Source organism: Ambystoma mexicanum, chromosome 4q (assembly GCF_040938575.1).
Source record: "Ambystoma mexicanum isolate Mex_15411 chromosome 4q, UKY_AmexF1_1, whole genome shotgun sequence".
Classification (NCBI taxonomy): domain Eukaryota; kingdom Metazoa; phylum Chordata; class Amphibia; order Caudata; family Ambystomatidae; genus Ambystoma; species Ambystoma mexicanum.
Genome location: NC_090928.1, coordinates 385,444,103 through 385,466,655, shown reverse-complemented (window position 1 = coordinate 385,466,655; position 22,553 = coordinate 385,444,103). Strand labels below are relative to the sequence as shown.

Below are 22,553 nucleotides of genomic sequence, written 5' to 3'. Positions count from 1 at the left end.
GGCCCACTCACAACCAAAACACTAGACCGCATGGCTTGGTTATAAAGAACTGAGCTGTGTAATAGGCCTCCATGTTGGATTATGGTCCAAAACTGGCATTACTTTATTCCTGATAATGAGCCTGGCGCCAAAGCCGCCAGGACTGACTCCACGTATGTTTCTGATGGAGTTTTAAGGCCCTTGGGGCCAGTGTGAAGGGCTTTAGCCCACTGCTGCCAGGGGGGCTGTTATACCTGAGGGGGCCAGGGGCATGGATCGTGACACCCTCTTGGCCCCTACCCTACGTCTACAGAATCTATTCATGCTTCTGCACCGTTCTCCCATTATCTCGTGTGTGATATATACTCTAGTTCTCTGTACAGTTAACCCTCTCAGTCACTGATGTTCTCCTCCTACCGGTTTTTCGTCACATCATCAGGGAGGCAGCCTTAGCTTGCAGCTCACAGCAGGAGCAGGTGTTCACAATCAATGGTGATTCTGTTGCAAGGACTTCTGGTAGCTGTGATAATCAGGATAGCAAGGAACATGCTTACACCCAGACCCACAGTGGGGAAACCCAGTGTGGCACTCTAAAGCAGGACATATGTTGCCCCAGTTCAGCACCCTATATACAAACGCACAACTTTTTAAAACCTTTTTTTATTTTGTAAGAAAAGGGAATTCGATGGCAGCGGCTACAGAACAAGCAATGTTGCTGTCGATAATTATAGCAATGATTAGAGGGTTTACCCACGGCTTCAACAGCATAAATCACTGCATGGGATGTGTTCTCACGGCTATCCACAGGGGTATGTGTAATCGCGGTTATATGCTTGCCAATGATACTGTGTATTTTGGCAGATTGTGACCTGACCTGTTGATCGACTGCATCACAGAAACACAAGTGTTACAGGGGGAATGGGAGAGGGCAGGGGAGGTGAGGAGGCCATCGGGGGTGTGGGAGGATCTGGCAAGGGATGTTGGGGGCACTTGGTGAGGGCTTGGGAGTGCAGGAAAGAATTTTTTCCCCACCGGTTTTCCAGATGGCTACAGCTACATAACTAGTAACCTAAGTGGGTGTTGCTATACACGTGGGTATAGAGCATGCAGCTAGGCGTACGTAGGTGCATTGTCACTTAAGTTGATTGGTTGCTGCTGTACACGCGGCTATGTGAATAGCTGGGGTATTAAGCCATACATTTCTGTGCAATAATCATATTATTTTCTGGATGTTAGACCACACAATTTTACATGTATTTTTGATTCCATGTCCTCATCTCCTACCCTTGTCATGCCAACTTTTAAAGGTTGGCGGTGTCCGTTTTTGAGTTAGAAAAAATTTACGTGATCCACAGTAACAAGAGGGCGTTTATATCCACGGGTTGAACAATAGCTGCAGCTATAAAAAGATTGTTTTGGGGATGAGGAGGAGTTTTTTTTTGTATGTGTTTCGGTGTTTGCAATTGGTTGGGGTTACTGTTGTAATTGGGTACTTGCCTGTGAATGGTTGCTTTGAAAATGGTTGCCATTTTTAGTACTATTTTAGTACTTTGCTCACTATAGTCCCCTTTGTTTGCTATTGATTTTGGAAAGTATAGAAGGGACCATTTTGTACTTTTTTTCTCATTCTGATTGCAAAACACACACGGTGCATGTGCTGAATGTGTGGCTGATGTGAAAGTCAGTAAACATTTCCTTATTTAAAGCTTAATTTAAGCAGGTGGAAAATTGTAGCAATATGACATCTCATAGCAGCTGTTAATATAGCCGACAACACTGCAAATAAAGTGGCAGTTAATTGTACCATAAAAGTGTTTAGAAAGTGGATTCTTAATTTTTCCAGAATTGGAAAAATGTTAGTGCTGCTTATATACCTATGCATTGTTGGTGTTTTACTGAGAAGCTGTTAAATATAGCCATCCCTGTTCATATATACTTTTTTACAAGCTCTGTTAATAGATTACATGTAGTGCCTACGTAGTACATCTGCTCTCACCAAGTTTCCCTGACCAGTATTGTAGAAATGTTTTGCAATTGCTTTGTACTTTCTTGTAAATAAATGAGGTATACATGGTGTGGTCCTAATTCACCTGTGCATTTATTATAAAAAAAGTCTCTAAAAGGCTGCTATAATGTATTTTAAAAGAACAGCATACATATTCAACTATTTCCTTGTTTCTGCACAGGTAACTGAGGGTTAAGGTTTATTTGCTTGCCTAAACCTCCACTGTTCATCCACCTTGAATAACCTCCAGATGTCTGCAGTATGGTCCTAAGAGGAAAATGTAAATAAACTGAAGAACATGAGAGAAATGGCACTATGCCACTGAAGGAAAAATATATTTTTTTTAAAAATTAACTGAAGTAATAATTTGATATCTTTCTCTGAGGTTAAAGGTTTACTTGCTTGGACTTCACCTACATTTCTGTGGTAGAAAATGGAATGTCCCACTGTGAACCAATTGTGACATTTGCAGCACAAAACTTTGCACTGCTTCGCATCCGGTTTGGGCAGCAGTATGGGAGCTTGGGACCCCCTGGAGGTTGTGGAAGATATGGAGGTGGATGGTGCAGAGGTTGCTGGTGCAGAGATTGACGTCACAGCAGCTTTTGGCAGTAGTTGGAAAAACAAGCAATGAGGAAAATGAACTATTGTCTCTCAAACTGTATGGGTTTTTTCAATCCATCTAGTCTCCCCACCCCCCCAGTGATTATTATGTTAAGACAACCGTGTACTACGCACAAATGTTGTATTAGAGATAGTGCATAAGATGTACTACTTATGAAGGTCCAAAACATTTAATGTGTGTACTACTTTAATTATATTTCAAAAAGTATGTTCTCTAATAATTCTTTATTTTTTTCAGACTGAAAGGTGCAAATTAGGACAATATATATTACTGTGGTCATGGCTAGTGTCACTACCTCTGTGCACTTGTGTATCCCACATTTTCTGCATACACACACGCACGTGTACCCTCTTATTCTCTTCCAGCTTAGCTGACCCGGAGTACTCCCACCTACTCACCCTATTTACATATTTTGTACCACTATTGTATTCCCACCATGTCTTTCCCCATCCATAGACCCACACCCTCTCTATCCTTACCCAGCCTACCCCCACCCTCTTGACCACTACCCACTCGGTCTACTGCTTCATAATCTATTCATGCTTATGCACCAATTATCTTAGTGTATTTCTCAAAATATAACTTGCAAGGACTACTAAATACATAGTTTTATTTCTGAGAAAATTAATAGCTGCAGCTACGTAACAAGCAAATCAGTAGGGGGAACCGGACATGATGATATTCGTGGCAAAAACTGGAGGGTGTAACCACGGCTACGACGGCACCAATCACTGCATTGCCTGCGTAGTTGCGGCTATCCGGAGGGGCATGCGTATTCACAGCTGTATAGAGGCCAATGGTACATCCTGTGTTTTGGTGGATTGCATAGCTGCAGCTACCATTTTTATCACAACTGCATTATAGAATCAAGTCTTAAAGGGGGAATGGGAGAGGGGAGGTGAGGAGGCCATCAGGGCAGTGGGGGAGCTGGCAGAGATGTTGGACACTTGGTGAGGGCTTAGGAGTGCAGGCGAGCATTTTTTCCTGCCGTTTTCCCAGATAGCCGTGGCTAAAAAATATACCCTCCATAGAGTATGTTTTGTAGCATAACTGCTCTTCTACATTATGCAGCCAGGCATTTGTTGGCACGTTAACATAGCGCGTCAGTTGATTGGTTGCTCTTGTACACACGGCAGTGTGAATAGTAAGTAGTATTTGTGTTGAAACTAGGCATTTCCCTCTGTTTAGGAAAGTCGAATCTGGGCGTTTTTACATTGCTGTTTGTGTTGAAACTAGGCCTTTTCTCGAATTTGGGTGTTTTTCTGTGCACCCTCTCCCCCCGTGAACCCCCCCCTCACCCCGCCTTCCGTCCACACTGCTCCTTCGTTCCCCTGTGGTTGCCTGCTTGCTTCCTCCTGTGTGCCTCCTTATGTGTGAACCCTCCTCTGTTGCCTCCTGCAGTGCTTTGAGGTTGTAAGGAGGAAAGAAGCACCGCGCAATGTTGCTCTCAATCTCCCATGTTCTCAAACTGCTACCATATATCCTACCCTATCCCTCTCGCTAATTCTGGTAGGAAAATGTTCAAGAGCGATATCTTGGTCTCCAACCCTGGCCTCCCTATCACTGATGCCCACATCAGCGCTTCCACAAGACCCTAACCAACATCCTTTTTGTTCCCTCTCCAAACCTATGGACCCATTTTATGGTCTTGGCACTCTCTCCTATCTCTTCCATTAATCGAGGCACTTGTTGGGAGGTCCTCTTGGCTTCCTTCCACAAATGTCTATCTGAATGGCACGGTCTTGGTACAGGGCCCTCAGCCTAACCTCCTCCTTTTCAATGGGTATCTCCCACGTCTTATGGACTTCCCTTCTTCTCCTGCTACTTCTACTAGCTCCTCTGCCACCTCCTTCTTCCACTGCCTCACTGGCATCTTCCTCCTCTCTGGTTATGCCACCTCCTGCTACCACCTCTGTCCACTCACAGGCCCATCTCCCACATCCACTGGGTGTACCTAAGGCCTGTACCCCACACGTAAGTCTTTCAAATGTGGCAACCTGCTCCATGTCGTTACACTCAACTCTCGCTCTGCTGTCAAACGCTCCTCTGACATCTGCCACCTCCTTGAAGAACTTGACCTGGATGTCCTCGCTCTCACTGAGACATGGTTCACGGCCAGCTCTGTCACAAGTTTTAACACTCTCCTCCCTGATGGCTACAAGATCTCTCCAAGCCCAGAATGAACCGACCCGGAGGTGGAATAGCTCTGATCTTTCCGGAGTGGGTCCTGCTTCTGTCATTTCTACGCAGGCCTACTCCTCCTTTGAATGCTTGGTCTGCTGGCCTCTCTCTAACTGTAGCCACGATCTACAGGCCACCTGGCCAGATTGCCCTCTTCCTCTAAGTGGGCTGACCTCTCTGCTTCTCTCCTTGCCTCTACCTCTACCTCTGAATTGATCCTCCTCGGCGACTTCAACATCCACTTGGATGCTTTGAATCCCTCCTCCGCGACACTCTCCATTCTGTCCTGTCCAAGAAGAGTGTCCACATCCAAGCCTGCGTCTCTACAGCCTCTAACAACTCGGCCAAACTATTTAAAATCTGCAAGGTGCTGGCCAATCCTTCTGCAGTCTCCACCTCTTCTGTTCCCTCTCAGGCTCTCTGTACGGCTCTGGCTTCTCACTTCACCACTAAAACTCAGGACGTCCTGTCTGCGCTACCCTCTTCCTCTCCCTCTGCCTCTCTCGACCCCCCCCCAAGCCCTTTGGCTGGGTTTATGGTCTTTCCATTACTTTTTTGCATCGAGGGACATTTACATCAAATCTTTTTGCAATTAAAAAATTGCATCAAATGCATTTTTTTTGGTGGGGGGGTGGAGGGAGATCAGCCCCATAACCCCCTGTTTTTTTATCCTTTAGAACCCACCACCAGTGCTCCAGATAAGATTTTGGAGGTGGGCGTATTTTACTCTGTTTAAACTTTTGAGAGTAAATGTGATTTTTTAAGAGTAAAAATGACTTATCTTCTTTGCAAGAGTAAAATGTATACGCCATCCAGCCGACGTGTGCAAAAACTGTATGGAAATCATTACTATGCGGCAGCTTTCTGCATTGTGACAGAATACACCTTTCATTATTTCTGGCCATTTGATCTCTCCTGTATATATTTAAATGTTGAAAACACAAAAACCTAGCCAATTCTGTAGTAGAGCAAACATGAATTGTATTGTGTGTTTTGAGATTCGATAGCAGAATTGTCTTTTGATGTTTAATAAAAGTCCTAATTTCCTGGAGCTATTACTATCTAATGGTATGCCAGTGTTATGATACAACAGTGCAGAGAGGCAAGGACTCAATGCTAAATTCTATATCTAATCCAGTGGTCAAATGGTTATTTATATAGCTCTTTTGGCAAAGCACTGTGCATAGAACATATTTATCACAATTACCACCAAACCAAAGTCGGTACTCCGTTATCAACCTCGAAAGGATGAAAGGCTGAGTTGGACTTGCCGGGATTCAAACTCGCAACCTACAGATCACGCACAGATTGCAGCAACGAGTGCTCAACCGGCTGAGCTACCTTATTGGCTAACATCCTTCATTGGTTGGTTAATTGAATATCGACTGAGGTATAATAATCACAGTACCTAGATGTATGACAAGCCATTCATGAAGCACTACATAAAGTTTAAATACCTATCTGGATTATCACAGGGACAGGTTTTTGTGAGTTTTTATTTCAATTACCAATGTAACTTTTGTTTGTTTTTTTAACAGCGCTTGCACTTCCTTGAGAGTCAGGTTTTGGATGTTTTAATTGTAGTCCTGAAGATTTGAGAGGCTAGAACACCTGTGATCAGTGTAATGACAATCACTCACCCTTGAGCAAAGACTCTGCTGCCACTGACCATTTATTGTAATGTACACAATTGACTGCAAGGTTGAATGGATGTAAACTAGAGTGTGGATAGTCATAATTTTACACACTGTTTTTATAGTTGGAGTGTAAATTATAAGTGTAAAAATGATCTGCCTCTGCATGATTATGCACAGAGCACTAGAACTTTGAAAAATACAATTGTGCAATACTGGTTTGCTTTCACTGGAAAAAAAGCATAACTTGGAAAAAAAATATGAATTCTCAATTGCAACTTAGTTTTCCATCTTATTAGTTACACAATCCTAAAATTCTAGGAAAACATGCACAGTGCTTCAGAAGCTGAATGGAAAGAAACCATTCCTTTTATCACAGTGTGCAGTTTATTTTTTTTGAAAGGTTTCAGAGAAATGCATTCTGTTTCCGAGGTGGCTTGCAATTACATCCATGTAGATAAACATCAAAAGAAGACTTCTGGTTTTTGTCAAGTAACCTGACCTTTGCACTGCCCTCTGCTCTAAACCTGTGTGTAAATGTACCCAGGAAAATAAAGCTGTTGTATTTACAAGATTTTCATGCGTAAAAAGGTCTGGTACCCACCTTATCTGGAGGCCTGCCCACCACAACAAAAATTAACCCTTTAGCCCCCCCACCCCCCAAAAACATGCATTCAATGCATATTTTTTCATTGCAAAACCCTCGGTGGAAAGGTATTCAATGCAAAGTCCAGATACCCTCTGGCTGCCTCTCCTTTCTTCTTTCTCTCTGACACTGGACAATGATTCTAGACAAGTCCGATCTATGAACCCATGGTCTTTCCCCTTCTGTAATGGCTTGGCAGGCGAAGAACGATGGTCTGGAGAGTTGCCCAGAGCAATGCCAGTGGTTACGATTCATTCTAAACCTTCCAGCCATGACCTCTGTTTTTGATATCATATTAAGCCATATAGGTCTGTGCATAAATCGTATTCTGTGGATGTTAGACCACACAATTGTACATGTATTTCTGATTCCATGTCCTCGCCTCTATCCTTGTCTCATTTGAGCTTAGGTTGTCCATGTCTGTTTTTTGAGTTGGTAAAACATGTATGTTGTAAACAATGTATGTGTATCTGCGGCTACAAGAGGGTTTTGTAGCTGCGGGTTGAATAACCATGGCTATAAAACGATGGTTGGGGGGGAAAAAGTGTTGTATATGTTTGCAATTGGTTGGTGTTATTATAAGTATTTGCCTGTGATAGGTCGCAGTGAAAATGTGTCGGCCATTTTAGTACTTTACTTGCTATAGTCCTTTTTGTGCTATTGATTTTGGAAAATATAAAAAAAGACACCGTTTTGTACACTTTTCTCATTCTGTTTGTAGAACTCACACTGCACATGCTGATGTGAAAGTACGTGTCAGTAAGGTTTATTTGCAGTGTTGTCAGCTATTTTAACCACTGCTATCGGATGGTATATGTTGCCACTATTTTCCATTTGCTCACGTCAAGTAGCAGTTGTACCATAAGTTTTTAGAAAGTGCTTTCTTCTTAACTTTACAGAATTAGAATTATTTTTAGTGCTGCTTATACACCTATGCATTGTTAGTGTTTAACTGAGAGGCTATTAAATATAGCCATCCCTGTTCATACACCATATTCTGAAGCTATTATAGTTACCCCTAAAATGTTGCATGTTTTGATTTATAAATGCTGCACTATTTTTTATAAGTACTGCTGTCAGATTACATATAGTGCCAACATAGTACACCTGCGCTTACCAAGTTCTGCTTACTAGTAGTGTTGAAATGTTTTGCAATTGCTTTGTCCTTACTTGTAAATAAGGTAAAAATTCAACTATGCATTTTTTTTTACTTCCACTAAAATGCAGCTAAAGAAATGGTTTCAAAAAGAAAAGCATTCATATTCAAATACTTTTTTTCTACGCAGGTTGCTTTTCAATAAAAAATGAGTACATTTAAAAAAAAAAAAGTTTATGCTCTGTGGCGTTGGTCTAAATGTTGTATGGGGATGTATGTCCCCAAGCTCTGAGATTGAAGGTTCACGACAGGGGTGTTGCTAGGCTTGGAAAAGATCCGGGGCTATGCTAATGTCAGGACTGTTGGGACTGGGGGCTAGCTAGCCTTTTGGTTCTAGCCCTAGAGCTTCGATCACGGGCTACAACCAAAAGACCTGGCGCGATAGCTCCCTTAGCTCCCTCCCTAGCAACGCCTCCGGTTCAGTGTAGCTGTTTTTTGCAGAACCTGCACTACATTTTAGTAATCTTTTTGGGAATGGTGTTCCTTCACCATGAAGTATCTCCAGCTGTCAGATGTCTGGGGAGGAAAATGGAACACAAATTGAAAAAGCTTTGAGAATTAGCGCTAGGACACTGAAAAAAAAAAACATTTTAAAAAGAAAAGTAAATTACTGAATAAATGAATTGACATTTTCCTGTGAGGTTAAAGGTTTATTTGCTTGCACTTGTCCTAAACTGTCTGCAATAAAATGGGACCACATGAATGTTGTCCCAGTGGAAATGGACTAATTGAGGACGGATGTTCCCAAGCTCAGTGACTGCACGTTTTAAGGTCCAGAACTTGGACTGCACTTTTTTGATCTCAGTTTGGCATGTTAATCTTAGGCAGTCTATGGGGAGGAATGGTGCCGTGACTCGGATGACATTGTTGCTGCTACTGCTGTGTTGAGACATGGTGGGCAATGTATGAATGTAGAGGTTGCCGTGATGGTTGTTGGTGAAGAAGTTGACACCATGGAAGCTGTTGGACTCTGTACAGAGTTACGCCCATCTGTTTTTAATTTGTGTTGCCCAGGGGCCTTGTGCATGTTTTGTCCAGTCATCCTACCCCATCCTCTTTTACTACTTGTGCTATTTGCCCTCTTTACCCCCAGCCACCCTGTTTACCCCATCCGATCTGTCCTCTTACCCTACCACATGCTTTGTTCAGCCACCGACTCCCTTTAATCTTGCACACGCATTGCACCCCCACCTGCTGTATCTCTGTGCACCACACCGACTCTTAATATCCATCCCATCCTATCCCATCCCTTCTAACCTCACCTACCCTAGTTCTCCTACCCAAAGTACTTCCAGCCTCTGTACTCTCACCCACTCTACTACACACTGTGTACCCGTACCCACTCAGTGTATCCCCTATACTCCCACATCCAAGCCCGCGTCTCTGCGGCATCTAACAACTCGGACGAACTCTTTAAAATCTGCAAGGAGCTGGCCAACCCTGCTGCAGTCTCTACATCTCCTGTCTCCTACCAGGCCCCTGCACAGCCCTGGCTTCTCATTTAATCTCAAACTCAGAACATTCTTTCCTCCCTCTCCTCCCCCTGCTCCCCCCCTCCTCCCTCTACTCCCTGCTCTTCCCCTGGCCCTTCTTCGGCCACCTCTCCTCCCTCCTTCTCTGCCTTTCCACTGTTCTCCCCAGACAAGGTTTCTAGACCAGTCGGATCTATGAAAGTCTCTGCAAAACAGGTTCACTGCTGTTCCTCCAAAACCATCAAGGACCACATTGACTCCCTCTCTCCTGCTGATTGACTTCTGCAACCACTCCTTCGCCACTGGAGTCTTCTCTTCCCCCCTGAAGCACTTTCTTGTGCACACTCTTCTTAAGAAACCCTCTGCCGACCCGTCCTGCCTGGCTATCGCCCAATCTTCCTCACTCCTTTCCTGGGCAAACTCCTGGAAAAGCTGGCCATTTCCCAGCTCAATCTTCACACTGAATCTGTTGGTTGTCTCCATGACAATCAGTCTTGCTTCAGAGCTGCCAGAAGCACAAACTGCTCTCATGAACATCCGTGAAGACCTGCTCCCAAACCTGGATTCCAACACCCCGTGTCCTAATCTTGCTTGATCTTTCTTCTGCCTTTACACAGTCAACCATGCCATCCTGCTCAACAGTCTCCATGATAGCCTGGGTATCACCGATTAGGCCCTGGCTTAGCTGACTTCTTTCCTCTCTGATCGACCCTCCCAGGTATGTGTGTCCTTCCTCTCCTTTATCTCCATCTCTACCTGTGGTTTTCCACAGGGGCTAACCTCTCTCCCTGGCTGTTCAACAAATACCTGGCACTTGTTGCCCACTGCATCGCCACACTCTGTCCCAACTTTCAGTGCTATGCGGATGACGCTGAACTCCTTTTCAGGCTCCCTCCGCCACCTATTCTTCTTCTCTCATCTCTGACTGTTTGCTATCCAGGAGTGGTGTGCCACCAGTGATCTCTGCCTTAATGCCAATAAGACCGAGATTATCCTCAGCACACCTGCTCCCTCCTTTCCGGTCACCCTCTGACTTGCCTCTCTAGGTCCTTCCTGCTCCCACCTGTGAGGCTAAAAACCTTGGGGTCATCCTCGACTCCACACTTTCCTTCTCTGCTCACATCTGACATCTCTAAGTCACACTACCAGCTGCACCTCCTTAGAGGCATTCTTCCTTTCCTCTCCTTCCCCCAGAAGCTCCGTTTCCAGAGCTCTGGTTCTCTCTAGGCTGGACTACTGCATCAGCCTTCTTCTAAATCTTCCTGCCTCTACTCTCCACCCTCTGCAACTCATCCAAAACAGGACTGCGAGACTTGTCCTTGGCCTCAAGCCAAGGGATTGTATCTCTCCAGGACTGAAATCTCTGCACTGGCTCCCAGTGGCGGTGAGGATTAAGTTCAAAACCCTCTGCATTGTCCACAATGTCTTCTGGGGCCTGGGGCCTCAATACCTTCAACTCTCTTTTCCTAAATATCTTCCTTTTCGAGATCTTCGCTCATCCGCCTCTGACTCCCTCAGGGTCAGTCTCTTTTGCAAGCAATGAGTTGGTGGACGATCTTTCTTTTGCTGGGCCTCCCTCTGGAACAGCCTTCCTGCTTCTCTGAAACTTGGAGAACCATCTCCGGTTCTGGAAGCACCTCAAGACCTTCCTCTTTGCTTCTGCTTTCTCTCCTCCTCTTCCCCTGCTGATCTCCTCGCTCAAACTGAAACTGCAATGGTTACCTGGCTACACTCTGATCTCGGGCCCAGGTCCCCCTCCCGCCAGTTGCACACCTGCACTGCCCCCCTTGCAACCTTTGCACTCTGGGACTTTTTCTGTATCCTTACAGCCCCCTACCAGCACTTGCCACCAGCTGGCTGCACTTTTTATTTATTGTCTTTATTTATTTTACTGCTATCCTGTGTACTGCACTGACCCTCCTCCATTCCCCCCACACATTTCTCTTCCCGCTCCCCTGCACTTGCACAATCTCAATGTCACCTGCCTAGTGAGATGGCTGTCGACACCAGGTAGATGTGTCGACGGCGCTCCTGTCCCTTCAATCTATCTAAGCGGTACCACCACCCCTTATGTGATGAAGAGCGCAGAGCTTTGATGGTCTGCATATCTCCGTGCCTGGGAGCGGCCGTGGTTGAGACAGTGACTGGCAAAAGAAGGGGAAGTTAATCCGGTGAGCACTGGAGACCGGCGGGCCTGTGGGGGCCTGTGGCTAAAGGCGGGACGGGTTCGGAGTCCCCACTCCTGTTCCCCCCCCAGGCAGAGGAAGGAGCTGAGCGGGATTGGGAGGGCGGTTGCAGCCTCTGCTTTACTGGGAGCCGCCTCGCCGACCAGCAGGCGGGGGTGCCGGCGTGTTTCTACACCCCCCCCCCCCCCCCGGAGCTCCAGTGGTCGGACCCGACCGAGGGGAGGAGGAGAACCGGCAGCCCTTGGTGGCGGCTTGGCGGGGCTGCCGTCCCGGTCTGCGGGGACTCGAGACCTGGCGTCGCCCAGCAGCGGAGCATCGGGCGGGTGCTGACCCCAGATCGCCGAGGCCGTTGAGCGGCCTGATCCAGCGGCGGCTGGGGCGAAGAAGGCGGGGACCCGCGGCGAGGTGAGCGGGCCCGGCAGAGGAAAGGCCTGGCAGCGCAAAGGCGGCAGCAGCAAAGGACAGTAAGCGGAGGGGGAGCGGGGCCTGGATCGCATTGGCCCCAGGGGGGGGGGGGCTGCAGGGGAACCTCTCGGGTCCGGTCGAGCTGCGGAGGGGGGGGCCCTTCTCTGGGGGAGGGGGGGACCCTGCCTCCTTTGCATCATTTGGTCACGGGGTGTCCGGGACTGGCGCCTACTCCCCCCCCGGTGTAGTTCAGAGTCATGCTCTGAGACGCTGGTGTGCCCGGGCCTGAGGCTTACTCCCCCTGCTGTGATGCGGAGCCTGGCTGTCCAGGACTGACATCTGCCCCCCCCCCCATATGGTAGGATACGGACCCCAGCCGCACACTGAAGCACCAGTGTGCCCGGATCTCACGCCTGCTCCCCCCAGCATAACACGGAGCCCGGCTACATGCCGAGGCGCTGGAGTCTTCAGATCTTAACCTGCTCCCACCGGCATAGTAAGGAGCCTGGCCACATACGTCGGGTGAGCACATCACAGCTTCGCGCACCCCTGCTGACTGGGAGGACGCCCTCCATTAGACCGAAAAGGAGTACCAAGAACTGCAGGGATAGGGGGGCTGTGACCAAGCCTGGTTAGCCACAGATTCTTGGGAAGGTGCAAACAGGGCCCTTGTCCTGCAACTATGGCGACCAAAAATAAAAGCAAGGTGAACAAAGGCGGACAGTCCCAGGGGGATGCCCCTGGCCCCATTATATCCCTGTGGGCAAGCAAAGATGCAGCTGAGGAACGCAGGACTACACAGGGGGAAGCATGGAGCAGGAACACACACACCTCGGAAGCGTCTGGATCAATCTCGTGTCAGGATCTGCGCGGGGAGATGCTCTCACTTCAAGCGTCTTTGGGGAAGACTTTCCAAGAACAATTTCAACTAATGAGGTCAGACATCAATCAGGCAATGGCGGAAATCAAACAGGAAGTGAAGCAGCTGGGGGAGAGAACGGATATAGTTGAAAAAGGCCTGCAGGAGGTAGGCAGGGAGGCTACGGAGAACAGCGAAGCAATCGAGAGGCTTGTCATGGCAACGCGGAACCTGGAAATTAGAATGGAAGACATGGAAAACGGATCCCGAAGGATCAACATCAGGCTGAAATTTCTGCTGGAGACGATACAAGACAGGGATCTGAAGGAGACGGTTCAAGGGATATATGCAGAGCTGCTGGGGGAGCCCTCACCTGATCGGATCGAGTTGGACAAGGTCCATAGGGTGGGATTCCTCAACAAGAACCCCAAGTCCAGGCCGTGGGACGCATTAGCCGCATTCACGGGATATGCTCAAAAAGAAGCAGTTCTCAGGGCCACTAGGCAAAAAGAGCCGATAACCTTTAACGACCAACGTATTGAGTTGTACCAGGACCTGGCCAGCAGCACTCTGCTCAAAAGACTACAATGGGGCCCGCTCACTTCGAAACTTAAAGAAAAGGGAATCTGATATAAAAGGAGCTTCCCTTTTGGGCTTGTCTTCAAGTGGGCCGGTTCTCAGAAGTGGATCACCACGATGCAGGAGGGGCGGACATACTCCAAATTTATCTGGATCGGGACTTGCATGAGGGCCGGGGTGCGGCGGGCCGAGTGGCTCCCCCGAGGCGGGGGGAGGAGTGCGATCCAGGCCATGGGAATGGTCGGTGGTAGGCGAGGGGAAGAGGAGACGACCCGCACGGCGGAGGGCCCCCGGGAAGGGGGGGGGGGGAATAGTCAGCGGAGGAGGGAGAGCCCCAGGGGCAAGGAGAACTGACTGGTTGTCTGACTAGTCTTAAGGGATGGTGGACAAAAAGGCTGTTTCTGATCACAAGGAGGAGAGGAGCTATGAGCAAACATGGGATCACTAGGAACGAGGAAGCCTAGAGGGGGAGGGAGGGAGGCGGGAAGACCTAGTGTTAAGGTCCTCAGGGGTTGGGGCGAAGGGGGTTCAGGGGGGGACTTTCAGGTGCTGCCCAAGGGGCGAGTTACAAGTGGTTTACGTACCAGGGTAACTGGATGGGTGCAAACGGGTGGAGGTGAAGATTGGACAAAGGGATATGATAGGCGAGAGCAGGGGTCTACTCGTAATTCAAGTGGGTAACTCATAACGTCAGGGGTCTCAACACTCCGCTGAAAAGGAAAAATTTGGAGCAATTCACGAAGCGGGGAAAACCTGACTTTCTGGGGCTGCAAGAAACACATTTGCTCCGTAAGGATCAGTGCCGATTGAGGTTAAGGGGGTTCGACCAGATATTTCAGGCGTCTGGTCCCACAAAAGCAGGTGGGGTGGCGTTGGCCATCGGAGGCACTGAATTTCCGCATGGAGGATACCCTAAAGGATAAAGAGGGTAGGTATGTGCTGGTGCGAGGCAAAATCGCAGAGGAGATGTTCACAATAGGGGTGATTTACGCGCCTAACACGGGGCAGGACTCCTTCCTTAGCGACCTTATGGGGAGAATAGGTGACTGGGCAAGGGGCCAGATAATAATAATGGGTGACCTAAATATTGCATGGGACAAGGCTAAGGACAGATCGGGGGCACCTAGGAACCGGGGAGGAGGGGCGGTGGCTTCGGCGGAACTAAGGGATAAACTGGTGAGCGCCGGGTTGAGGGACGCCTGGAGGGAACTAAAAGGGGATGCAGAGGGTTACACCTTTCTTTCCGAAATCCACGGGACACAATCTAGAATTGACTACATCTGGGTGTCGGCTAACTTGGTGGGTAGAGTTGGGGAGATAGAGGTGGGGCCCATGGGAATAGCTGATCACAAAATACTGTCAATGCAGCTGGAACTGGGAGGGAGGAGGAAGGGATTGTGGGGCTGGAAATATCCAGAATATTTGCTGAGAAATCCTTTGGTGAGGGAGGAGATAGAGGGCAAGATGAGAGAGTTCTTTGATTGCAACAAGAGAGGGGATACAGGAGAAGACATAAGATGGGACGCATTTAAGGCTACGATAAGGGGAGAAATCATAGCAGCCAAAGCACAGACAGAAACAGCTACAGGCCCTGGAGTCCCAGCTGGAGGCAGAGGTCGAGGAAGCGAGAGGCAAGGTGGCGGCGAACCCCAGTAGGTCCAATCAGAAGGACTATAGGAGGGCGGTAGGGTCCTTTGAACTAAGAAAGCAGAAGGGGCTCTGCTTTTTGTGCAGCAAAAATTCTATGCTAAGGGGAATAAGGCGGATGCCCTGCTGGCCCGCCTCCTTAGGGGGGGCTGCTTCAAAACACAATCACAGTGCTAAACTCAGATATGGGGGATAGGGTTACTCAAACAGAAGATGTTCGAGAAGCCATGGCTCAATTCTACGAGACCTTATATACATCACAGTACCCCGATGACCAGGCCCAGGAGAAATTTCTGGAAGGAATTTCTGGAAGGCGTTAATTTGTGCAGACTCGAGGGAGAGGCCCAGACTAGTCTTCAGCAAGACATAATGGAGGAGGAAGGGAGGGGGGGCTATCTGGAAACTACCCGTAGGTAAGGCCCCGTGCCCTGATGGGTACTCAGCGTCCTTCTATAAGACCTTTGTCGGGGTGCTGGTGCCACAGTTGACCTACCTCTTCAACTCTTTGTGGGCACATCACCTCCTCTATGAAAGAAGCTAAGATTTCCCTGATTCTGAAAGCGGGCAAGGACCCTCTCGAGAGATCCTATAGGCCAATATCGCTTATTAATGTAGACGCAAAAATATACACTAAAATCCTAGCGAATAGGCTCGAGGGGCTTCTCCCGGATCTAATCCATCAAGACCAGGCGGGATTTGTGAAGGGGAGGCAGACTGCGGATAATATCAGAAGGGTGGTCCACCTGGTGGAAAAGGTGGAAAAGACAAGTACCCCGGCAGCGCTTCTATCCTTGGATGCTGAAAAAGCGTTTGACCGGGTGGAATGGTCCTTCCTATTCAAGGTCATGGAAAAAATGGGGCTTCGAGGCACCTATCTACAGATGGTCAAGGCGAACTATGAGGGCCCTCGAGCGAGGGTGGTGGTGAACGGAACCGTGTCTAGATCGTTCCATCTCCAGCGGGGTACAAAGCAGGGTTGTCCCTTATTGCCCCTGCTTTATGCGATCTACTTAGAGCCCCTCCTGTAGGCAATTTGGGAATCAGAAGGGATACAGTGAATACCGTTTGGGGGGAGACAGCACACAGTGGCGGCCTTTGCGGATGATATGTTACTCACCCTGACCAATCCCATAGAGTCGAGTAGGCAATGCAGGCTATTATTGGCGGTGTTTGGGGAAGCATCTGGGCTGCGCATTAATATGCATAAGTCCGAATTGATGGACCTAACGCTTGCAAGGGAGGAGAGGGAGGAATTGAGAGAGTCAACGCCCTTCGCCTGGCATCCGGGGGGAATCAAGTACCTGGGAGTGAGAATTACTCCGGCCCTTAAAGGATGGTATGGGGCGAACTACCCCCCCACTTTTGCAACAAATTAAAAAGGATCTCCTTAAGTGGCGCAATCTCCGGATTTCCTGGCTGGGGAGGCTGGAGGCAATTAAAATGGTCACCTCCCGAGGTTGCTCTACTTCTTCCAGGCTATCCCCCAGGCAGTCCCAGCCAGCTTCTTCAGGGAGCTTCAGGCGATAACAAATGAGTTTATATGGGAGGGGAAACGGGCAAGGGTCAGGAGGCAGCTGTTCATGGTTCCGAGGAGGGGCGGCGGACTTGCACTTCCCAACTTCCGTCAATATTACGAAGCAACCCAGCTACGGGTGATTAGGGAATGGCTTCGGGAGGAGGAGGGACAACACTGGGTTAAGATGGACAGAGCGGTCACGCAGCATGCACTTGGGGAGGTCCTGTGGCTACCCAGACATCGGCCAGGTCACATGTACCTGAGCTCCATCACCAAGTTGCTCGTGGATAACTGGGACAGACTGGTCTGACGCAAGGGAATTACAACCTATCCATCCCCATTCTCCCCTATCTTCAATAATAAAGATTTTACTCCCGGGCTGCAGGGAGGGGCATTCAGGAACTGGTGGGAGGGGGGCTGCCGGTGGATGCGAGACATGTTCATGGGAGGGGAGATCAGCACGTTTGTCGAGTGTAAAGGGACTTTGCATTGGGGGAGGGCGAAAGGCTGAGAGATTCTCAACTGCGGCATTGGCTCTTACACCTCACGAACAGGGAAGCGGCCACTAGACCACCGACTCCTTTTGAGAAATTCTTGATGACCAATGATGGCTCGAAGGGCCTCATTTCGCAGCTTTATAAGATCCTGGATGACGCCACCCCGAGCCTGCAATGGGCGTATATGGGAAGGTGGGAATGCATTCTGGGCAGGGAAATAGAGAAGACGGAGTGGGAAAGGTTATGGGGGAAAATCCCCAAACTGGCAAGAGCCTCGCAAACCCAGGAAGCATGGTATAAGATACTCTACGGGTGGCACTATACTCCAGCTCGTCTGCGTAGGATTTACCCAGGGTCATCGGGAAATTGCTGGAGGGGATGTGGTCAGGAGGATGTCTGGTGGGGATGCTTGAAAATAGCCCCGTTCTGGGAAGACATCAAACAGGCGATGGAACAAATGTTCGGGTCAGAGGGTGGTATATCCCCGGTATATCCCCGGGAATGGTTTCTATTAGGTCTGAGGCCAGCAATAGCAACAGGCGGCTCAAGGGGTAGGGAAAGAGTGAGGGTGATGCTTACTTTGGCGGCAATGACAATCATTGCTCAAAGATGGAAAGGCACAAGCGTACTGATGTTCCAAGACTGGGTGCTTAAAGTTTGGGAGATAGTAGCGATGGAATGGGCCTCCTAAGCTATGAATAATGCAGTACAGCACTTTGCAAGTGAATGGGAGGAGGTCCTCACCTTCCTCAGGGACGACTTCAGGATTGGCTGGCGCCGACAACGTTTTAGACTTTTGGATCTGGAATGATCCCGGATGAACGCATAGAGGGGCCGGTTAGCCACGTAAACCTTGCAGCAGCACCAGGGGGGGAAGGGGAGGGTAGGGAGGAGGGAGTTTTGGGGTTTGTTACAATTGTTGAAAAATTTAATAAAGAGAACTTTTAAAAAAAAATCCTTGTCTCGGTCTTCCCTCTGTTCCCCCTCCCTTGCCTCGTAGCGCCTTGCAACACTTGTGTATAGGCACGTTATAAATGCCTTATCATATCATACCTACCATATGCCCACCCATTCACCTAATCAATGTGTTAGACAGTGTTTTCTTTTTTATCCTCTTTGGATTTTTTTCCAAATGATTATTATATGTGAAGACAACATTGTAGTACATATTTTGTATCGAGCATAGAACATATGAGCCACTACATACGAGGGTCAAAAGAATTAAACATGTGTATGACTGGAACTAATTGTATTTCATGTATGTTCTCTAATTATTCTTTTTTTTTTTACAGACAGAACATTTTAAACTATATCCTTCTCACCATATGTAAGTGCCCATGCCTAATGTAATGCTTATTGTTCATTTTAAACCAAATAACATTATTCCATTTAGAATGTTCATTATATAATCACTGAATCTTACTGTGGCCATGGCAAGTGTCGCTACTTCTGTGCACCAACTGTATCCCACCTTCTGTAAATTCACTCTTTTGACCCCCATCCACCATACCGCTACTAAATATATTCATGCTTCTGCACCATGCTCCCATCTCTTACACTCTATCAATGTAACTTACAAGGATGACTAAATACACACCTATATACACATACAAATAATTTTTTTTAACATTTTAAACATGAATTCATAACAGCGGCTACTGCCGCATCCTGACGAGCTTTGAGGTGTGGTTAATCCCAGCAACGACTGGAGGTAGTATCCACGGTTATGAGATGGCTTCTTGCAACTCCCCAAACCTAATTGCAGCTATACTCTGGCCGCACCGGGGCCTTTAGTAGCTGTGGCTATAAATAAGTCCATGAACTCCATACCCGTGGATACAAAGAAAAAAGCTGTGGAAAATGCATTTCAGCTGCATAAAATAGATCACCTAAGGCGTGCTGAACTTTTAGTGCAGTTTGGTTTTATTTTGTCTATTTTCATTAACTTGGAAGGTGGCCCCGAATAAGACCATTTTGGGGGAGATGTAAGGAGGAGGGTGGTGGAAGGAGGCGGGGGGAGCTGGAAAGGAAATAACATAAGGATTCACAGATGTGACAAAGGGTGTAAAAGAAAATTTATTTTTTGGGAATTTTGGGTTTTTTGTTTTAATTTCAAAAAGGGGGGGGGAATTGACACTAAAAAATATATATATATGCACTGAGCCTACTTACAGCCGGTGCTCTGTTAAAGGTTAAGGGCTAACCTTTTTGAAAAATTACCAATAGTGTAGTACCCCTGTACGCTGCACAGAATACTTTCACAGTCTACTAGGCAAAACCAAATGCAACAGAGCACTCCAAATAACATGTGCAGAACATCTTTATTAAGTTAAAAAAACAGTTCATGGTAAACATATTCACCAACATGGACTTGCAAATTGCTTGTAAAGTCAGAAAACACTGATCTTGTATGCCACACGTTCCACCCCTTTACAGGGACTTCCTCAGGCAAAGTGTATCAATCTGTTTGAAGCAAACCTTCTATTTCTACAGTTTACTGCGAGTCCACACCCATCAGTCATGTGACTGATTCATTACGTATCGAACATTGTGTTAAAATAACGTTGGCCATCTTTGACCTAATTGCTTATACTTGTCTAAAAAGCCATTTTCTAAAAAGAAACGTACTGTGTCCACACTAATGGGCAAATCATTTTGTCGACTCTATAATACATGTTTTAAATTGTGCTAAATAGCGCTCAAAAATTCGTTCGCTTTGGCCAAATGGCCGATTATTTCAAATTTTATCACCATAACCATGTAATTCTGCGTGGACAGGGTGCTTGACTTGGAAAGCTCCCAAGCCAATAGTTAGCGTGGCGGCGTTTGCTATTTATTGTATACCAACAACCTCAAGTGTGTAATGTAATGTAATGCAATAAAATTATGCCTTCACATGACATCCATGAATCTTGCCCAAGAGGGCTACATGTCCATTCTCTATCCACAATGGAGTGCCCAAGTGCTTTACTCCATTATAAACATTGCTACTTTTAAAGATGCAGTGCCTGTTCCTGTGCAGAGTCACGCTGTATAATACTATAAAATAGCAGCTTTGACAATCCTGCCCAAGTGGACAATGGATTTTCTCTAATGTTCTCTTCTACATCAATGTAATATTCTCAGACAATACAGTACTTGCTCACCATTGAGTGCTTAGTTACATATCAAATCATCTCACAAAAATGGTTGTTATAGAGATTGATGCTTGTCAGACGCTGCCTTCATTGTTAACACGCCAATGTAAAGCTAAATATTCTTGTACCAAACTCGATAAAATGGTTCTTAATGACACTTTAACATACCAATAAAGTGATGTAATGCTTTAAGGTGCAGTAACAAACTCTCATATCTTAAAGTGCTAAATTCTGTGCAAAATGTTGCAATTAGTCTGAGAGACTTCAGTAATGGCCCTCAATTTGAACAAAGTGCTAAATTACATGTGCAAAATATTGCAATTGAGTAATGTTTCTAATTATCAATGATTGACTTTATTAATTTTCAGAGGTAAATATTGTATAACTTAATCTCATATGAGTGTGACATAATGATACCCATGCATGTCTTAGATGTACCATTGTTATCACTAAACCCATATGTGTAACGGAGGCTCAAGTCCTGCTAAAATAACCACCATCTATGTGATGTACATAAAGTTTGACAAATACTTCATCACTCTGATTGTAAGATGGTTAGATACCGGGCCTCCAAGTAATCTTCCATTAAATGTATGGCTAACTCTTCCCCAGTATTGTGACCCCCTAGCCCCCCCCCCCCGGCTTTTTGGTACTAAAGGTCACTATCCATTTGGATTAGAGTTTGCGCAATTTGCGTTCTTTTGCCTCTTCTCTTAGGTAGAGGTATGTGTGCAAGTGCAAAAAACCTAATCTGTGAAACATCACTCTTAAGCTTCTCAGCAAAATGAACGTTATCTGGTCTTTCCGTCTAATGCCATTGCATCCTAATGCCATTCCATAAAATTTTTTCCATCTAAAAACTTTGCATCTAATGCATTTTTTTGGTGGGTAAATGGTTAATTTTTGTTTAGGTGCAGTATAAAGGGTCAAAACCGGGGGTTGGGGAGACCCCCCACCCCCCCCAAAAAAATGCTTTAGATGCAAAGTTTTTAGATGGAAAAAATGTGATGGAATGGTATTAGATGCAATGGCATTAGATGGAAAGACATAAACCAAATGAACGGCCAAAGGATAGTTACTGTCACCATTCAATAGTGCTATGTAATGCCGGAGAATTCTTATTTTGTGCTGACAGTGTCTACTATGTGCATCAGTATGCATGGACATATTATTCTACATACAACACATTTGGTGAAGCAATTGACCTTTTGCTTGATTGTTCACAATTTGTTGCGCATGGTACCATCATATATTTTATCTATCTTGATCGCATATGCGCGCATCTCGCAGTTATTGCATTTGTCAAACCCAATATATGCAGACCTCTCACTTAGCCAATTGTTCGTAATATTACCATTATTGGGCATGCTGAGCAAGATGAGATCTTTGAGAGACTTGGCCTTAGCATAGGTGATCTGTGGCTTATCTCCTACGGATGTTGTTAATCTGATGCAATTAATTTCATTACTACTTTGTTTTCATTAGATCTTGTCTATCTCGAAGTGTTGTCTGACTGTAGGCTTTGATATGTCTAGTGTAGCCTCTTTCTAAGAAACCGGCCCCCATCGTACATGCCTCTTTTTGAAAGTCTTCATTACGTGAACAATTCCTTTGTTCTCACCATTTCCCCATAAGGAATGGTAGCTTTCAATTTTACAGGATGACTTTTACCATGTAGTATGAAGTTAGATGCCACCTGTTTTCTATGTAATTAACTGTTGATCTTAGAATCTTCGACATATAATGCTAAGTTTCAGATTCATGTCAGTGTCATTCAAAATTTCCACAATTTGTATCGGGTAACTTACTTGACCAAGCAAACCATCTGGAGATTAATGAAACAAACAAAAGGGATCAGTCTACTTAAACTCGCACTGACTTGGTTCAATATACCCTTGAACCAAAAATACCATCATCAAGTTGAGCCTAACGGAAGTAGAAATAGTCTCTTTATTACACCTGAAGGAGTTCACCAGTTAAATCATACAAAGTAGTGAACACAACAGGAAACCTCGACTGCAACTATGTG

The 22,553-nt window shown here is 46.5% G+C and overlaps 1 protein-coding gene across 2 annotated transcripts in view; it reads left to right on the top strand.

The window, feature by feature from the left end:
* Window positions 1–22,553, top strand: part of AKT3 (AKT serine/threonine kinase 3) — a 2,870,184-nt gene that overhangs the window by 112,860 nt on the left and 2,734,771 nt on the right. The window contains exon 2 of one of the 2 annotated variants that reach the window (XM_069607961.1): window positions 18,680–18,714. The exons of the other annotated variant lie outside the window; for it this stretch is intronic. The gene's annotated coding sequence lies outside the window, so the exon portion shown is untranslated. The remainder of the gene's footprint in view (window positions 1–18,679; window positions 18,715–22,553) is intronic. 2 annotated transcript variants of the gene reach the window in all.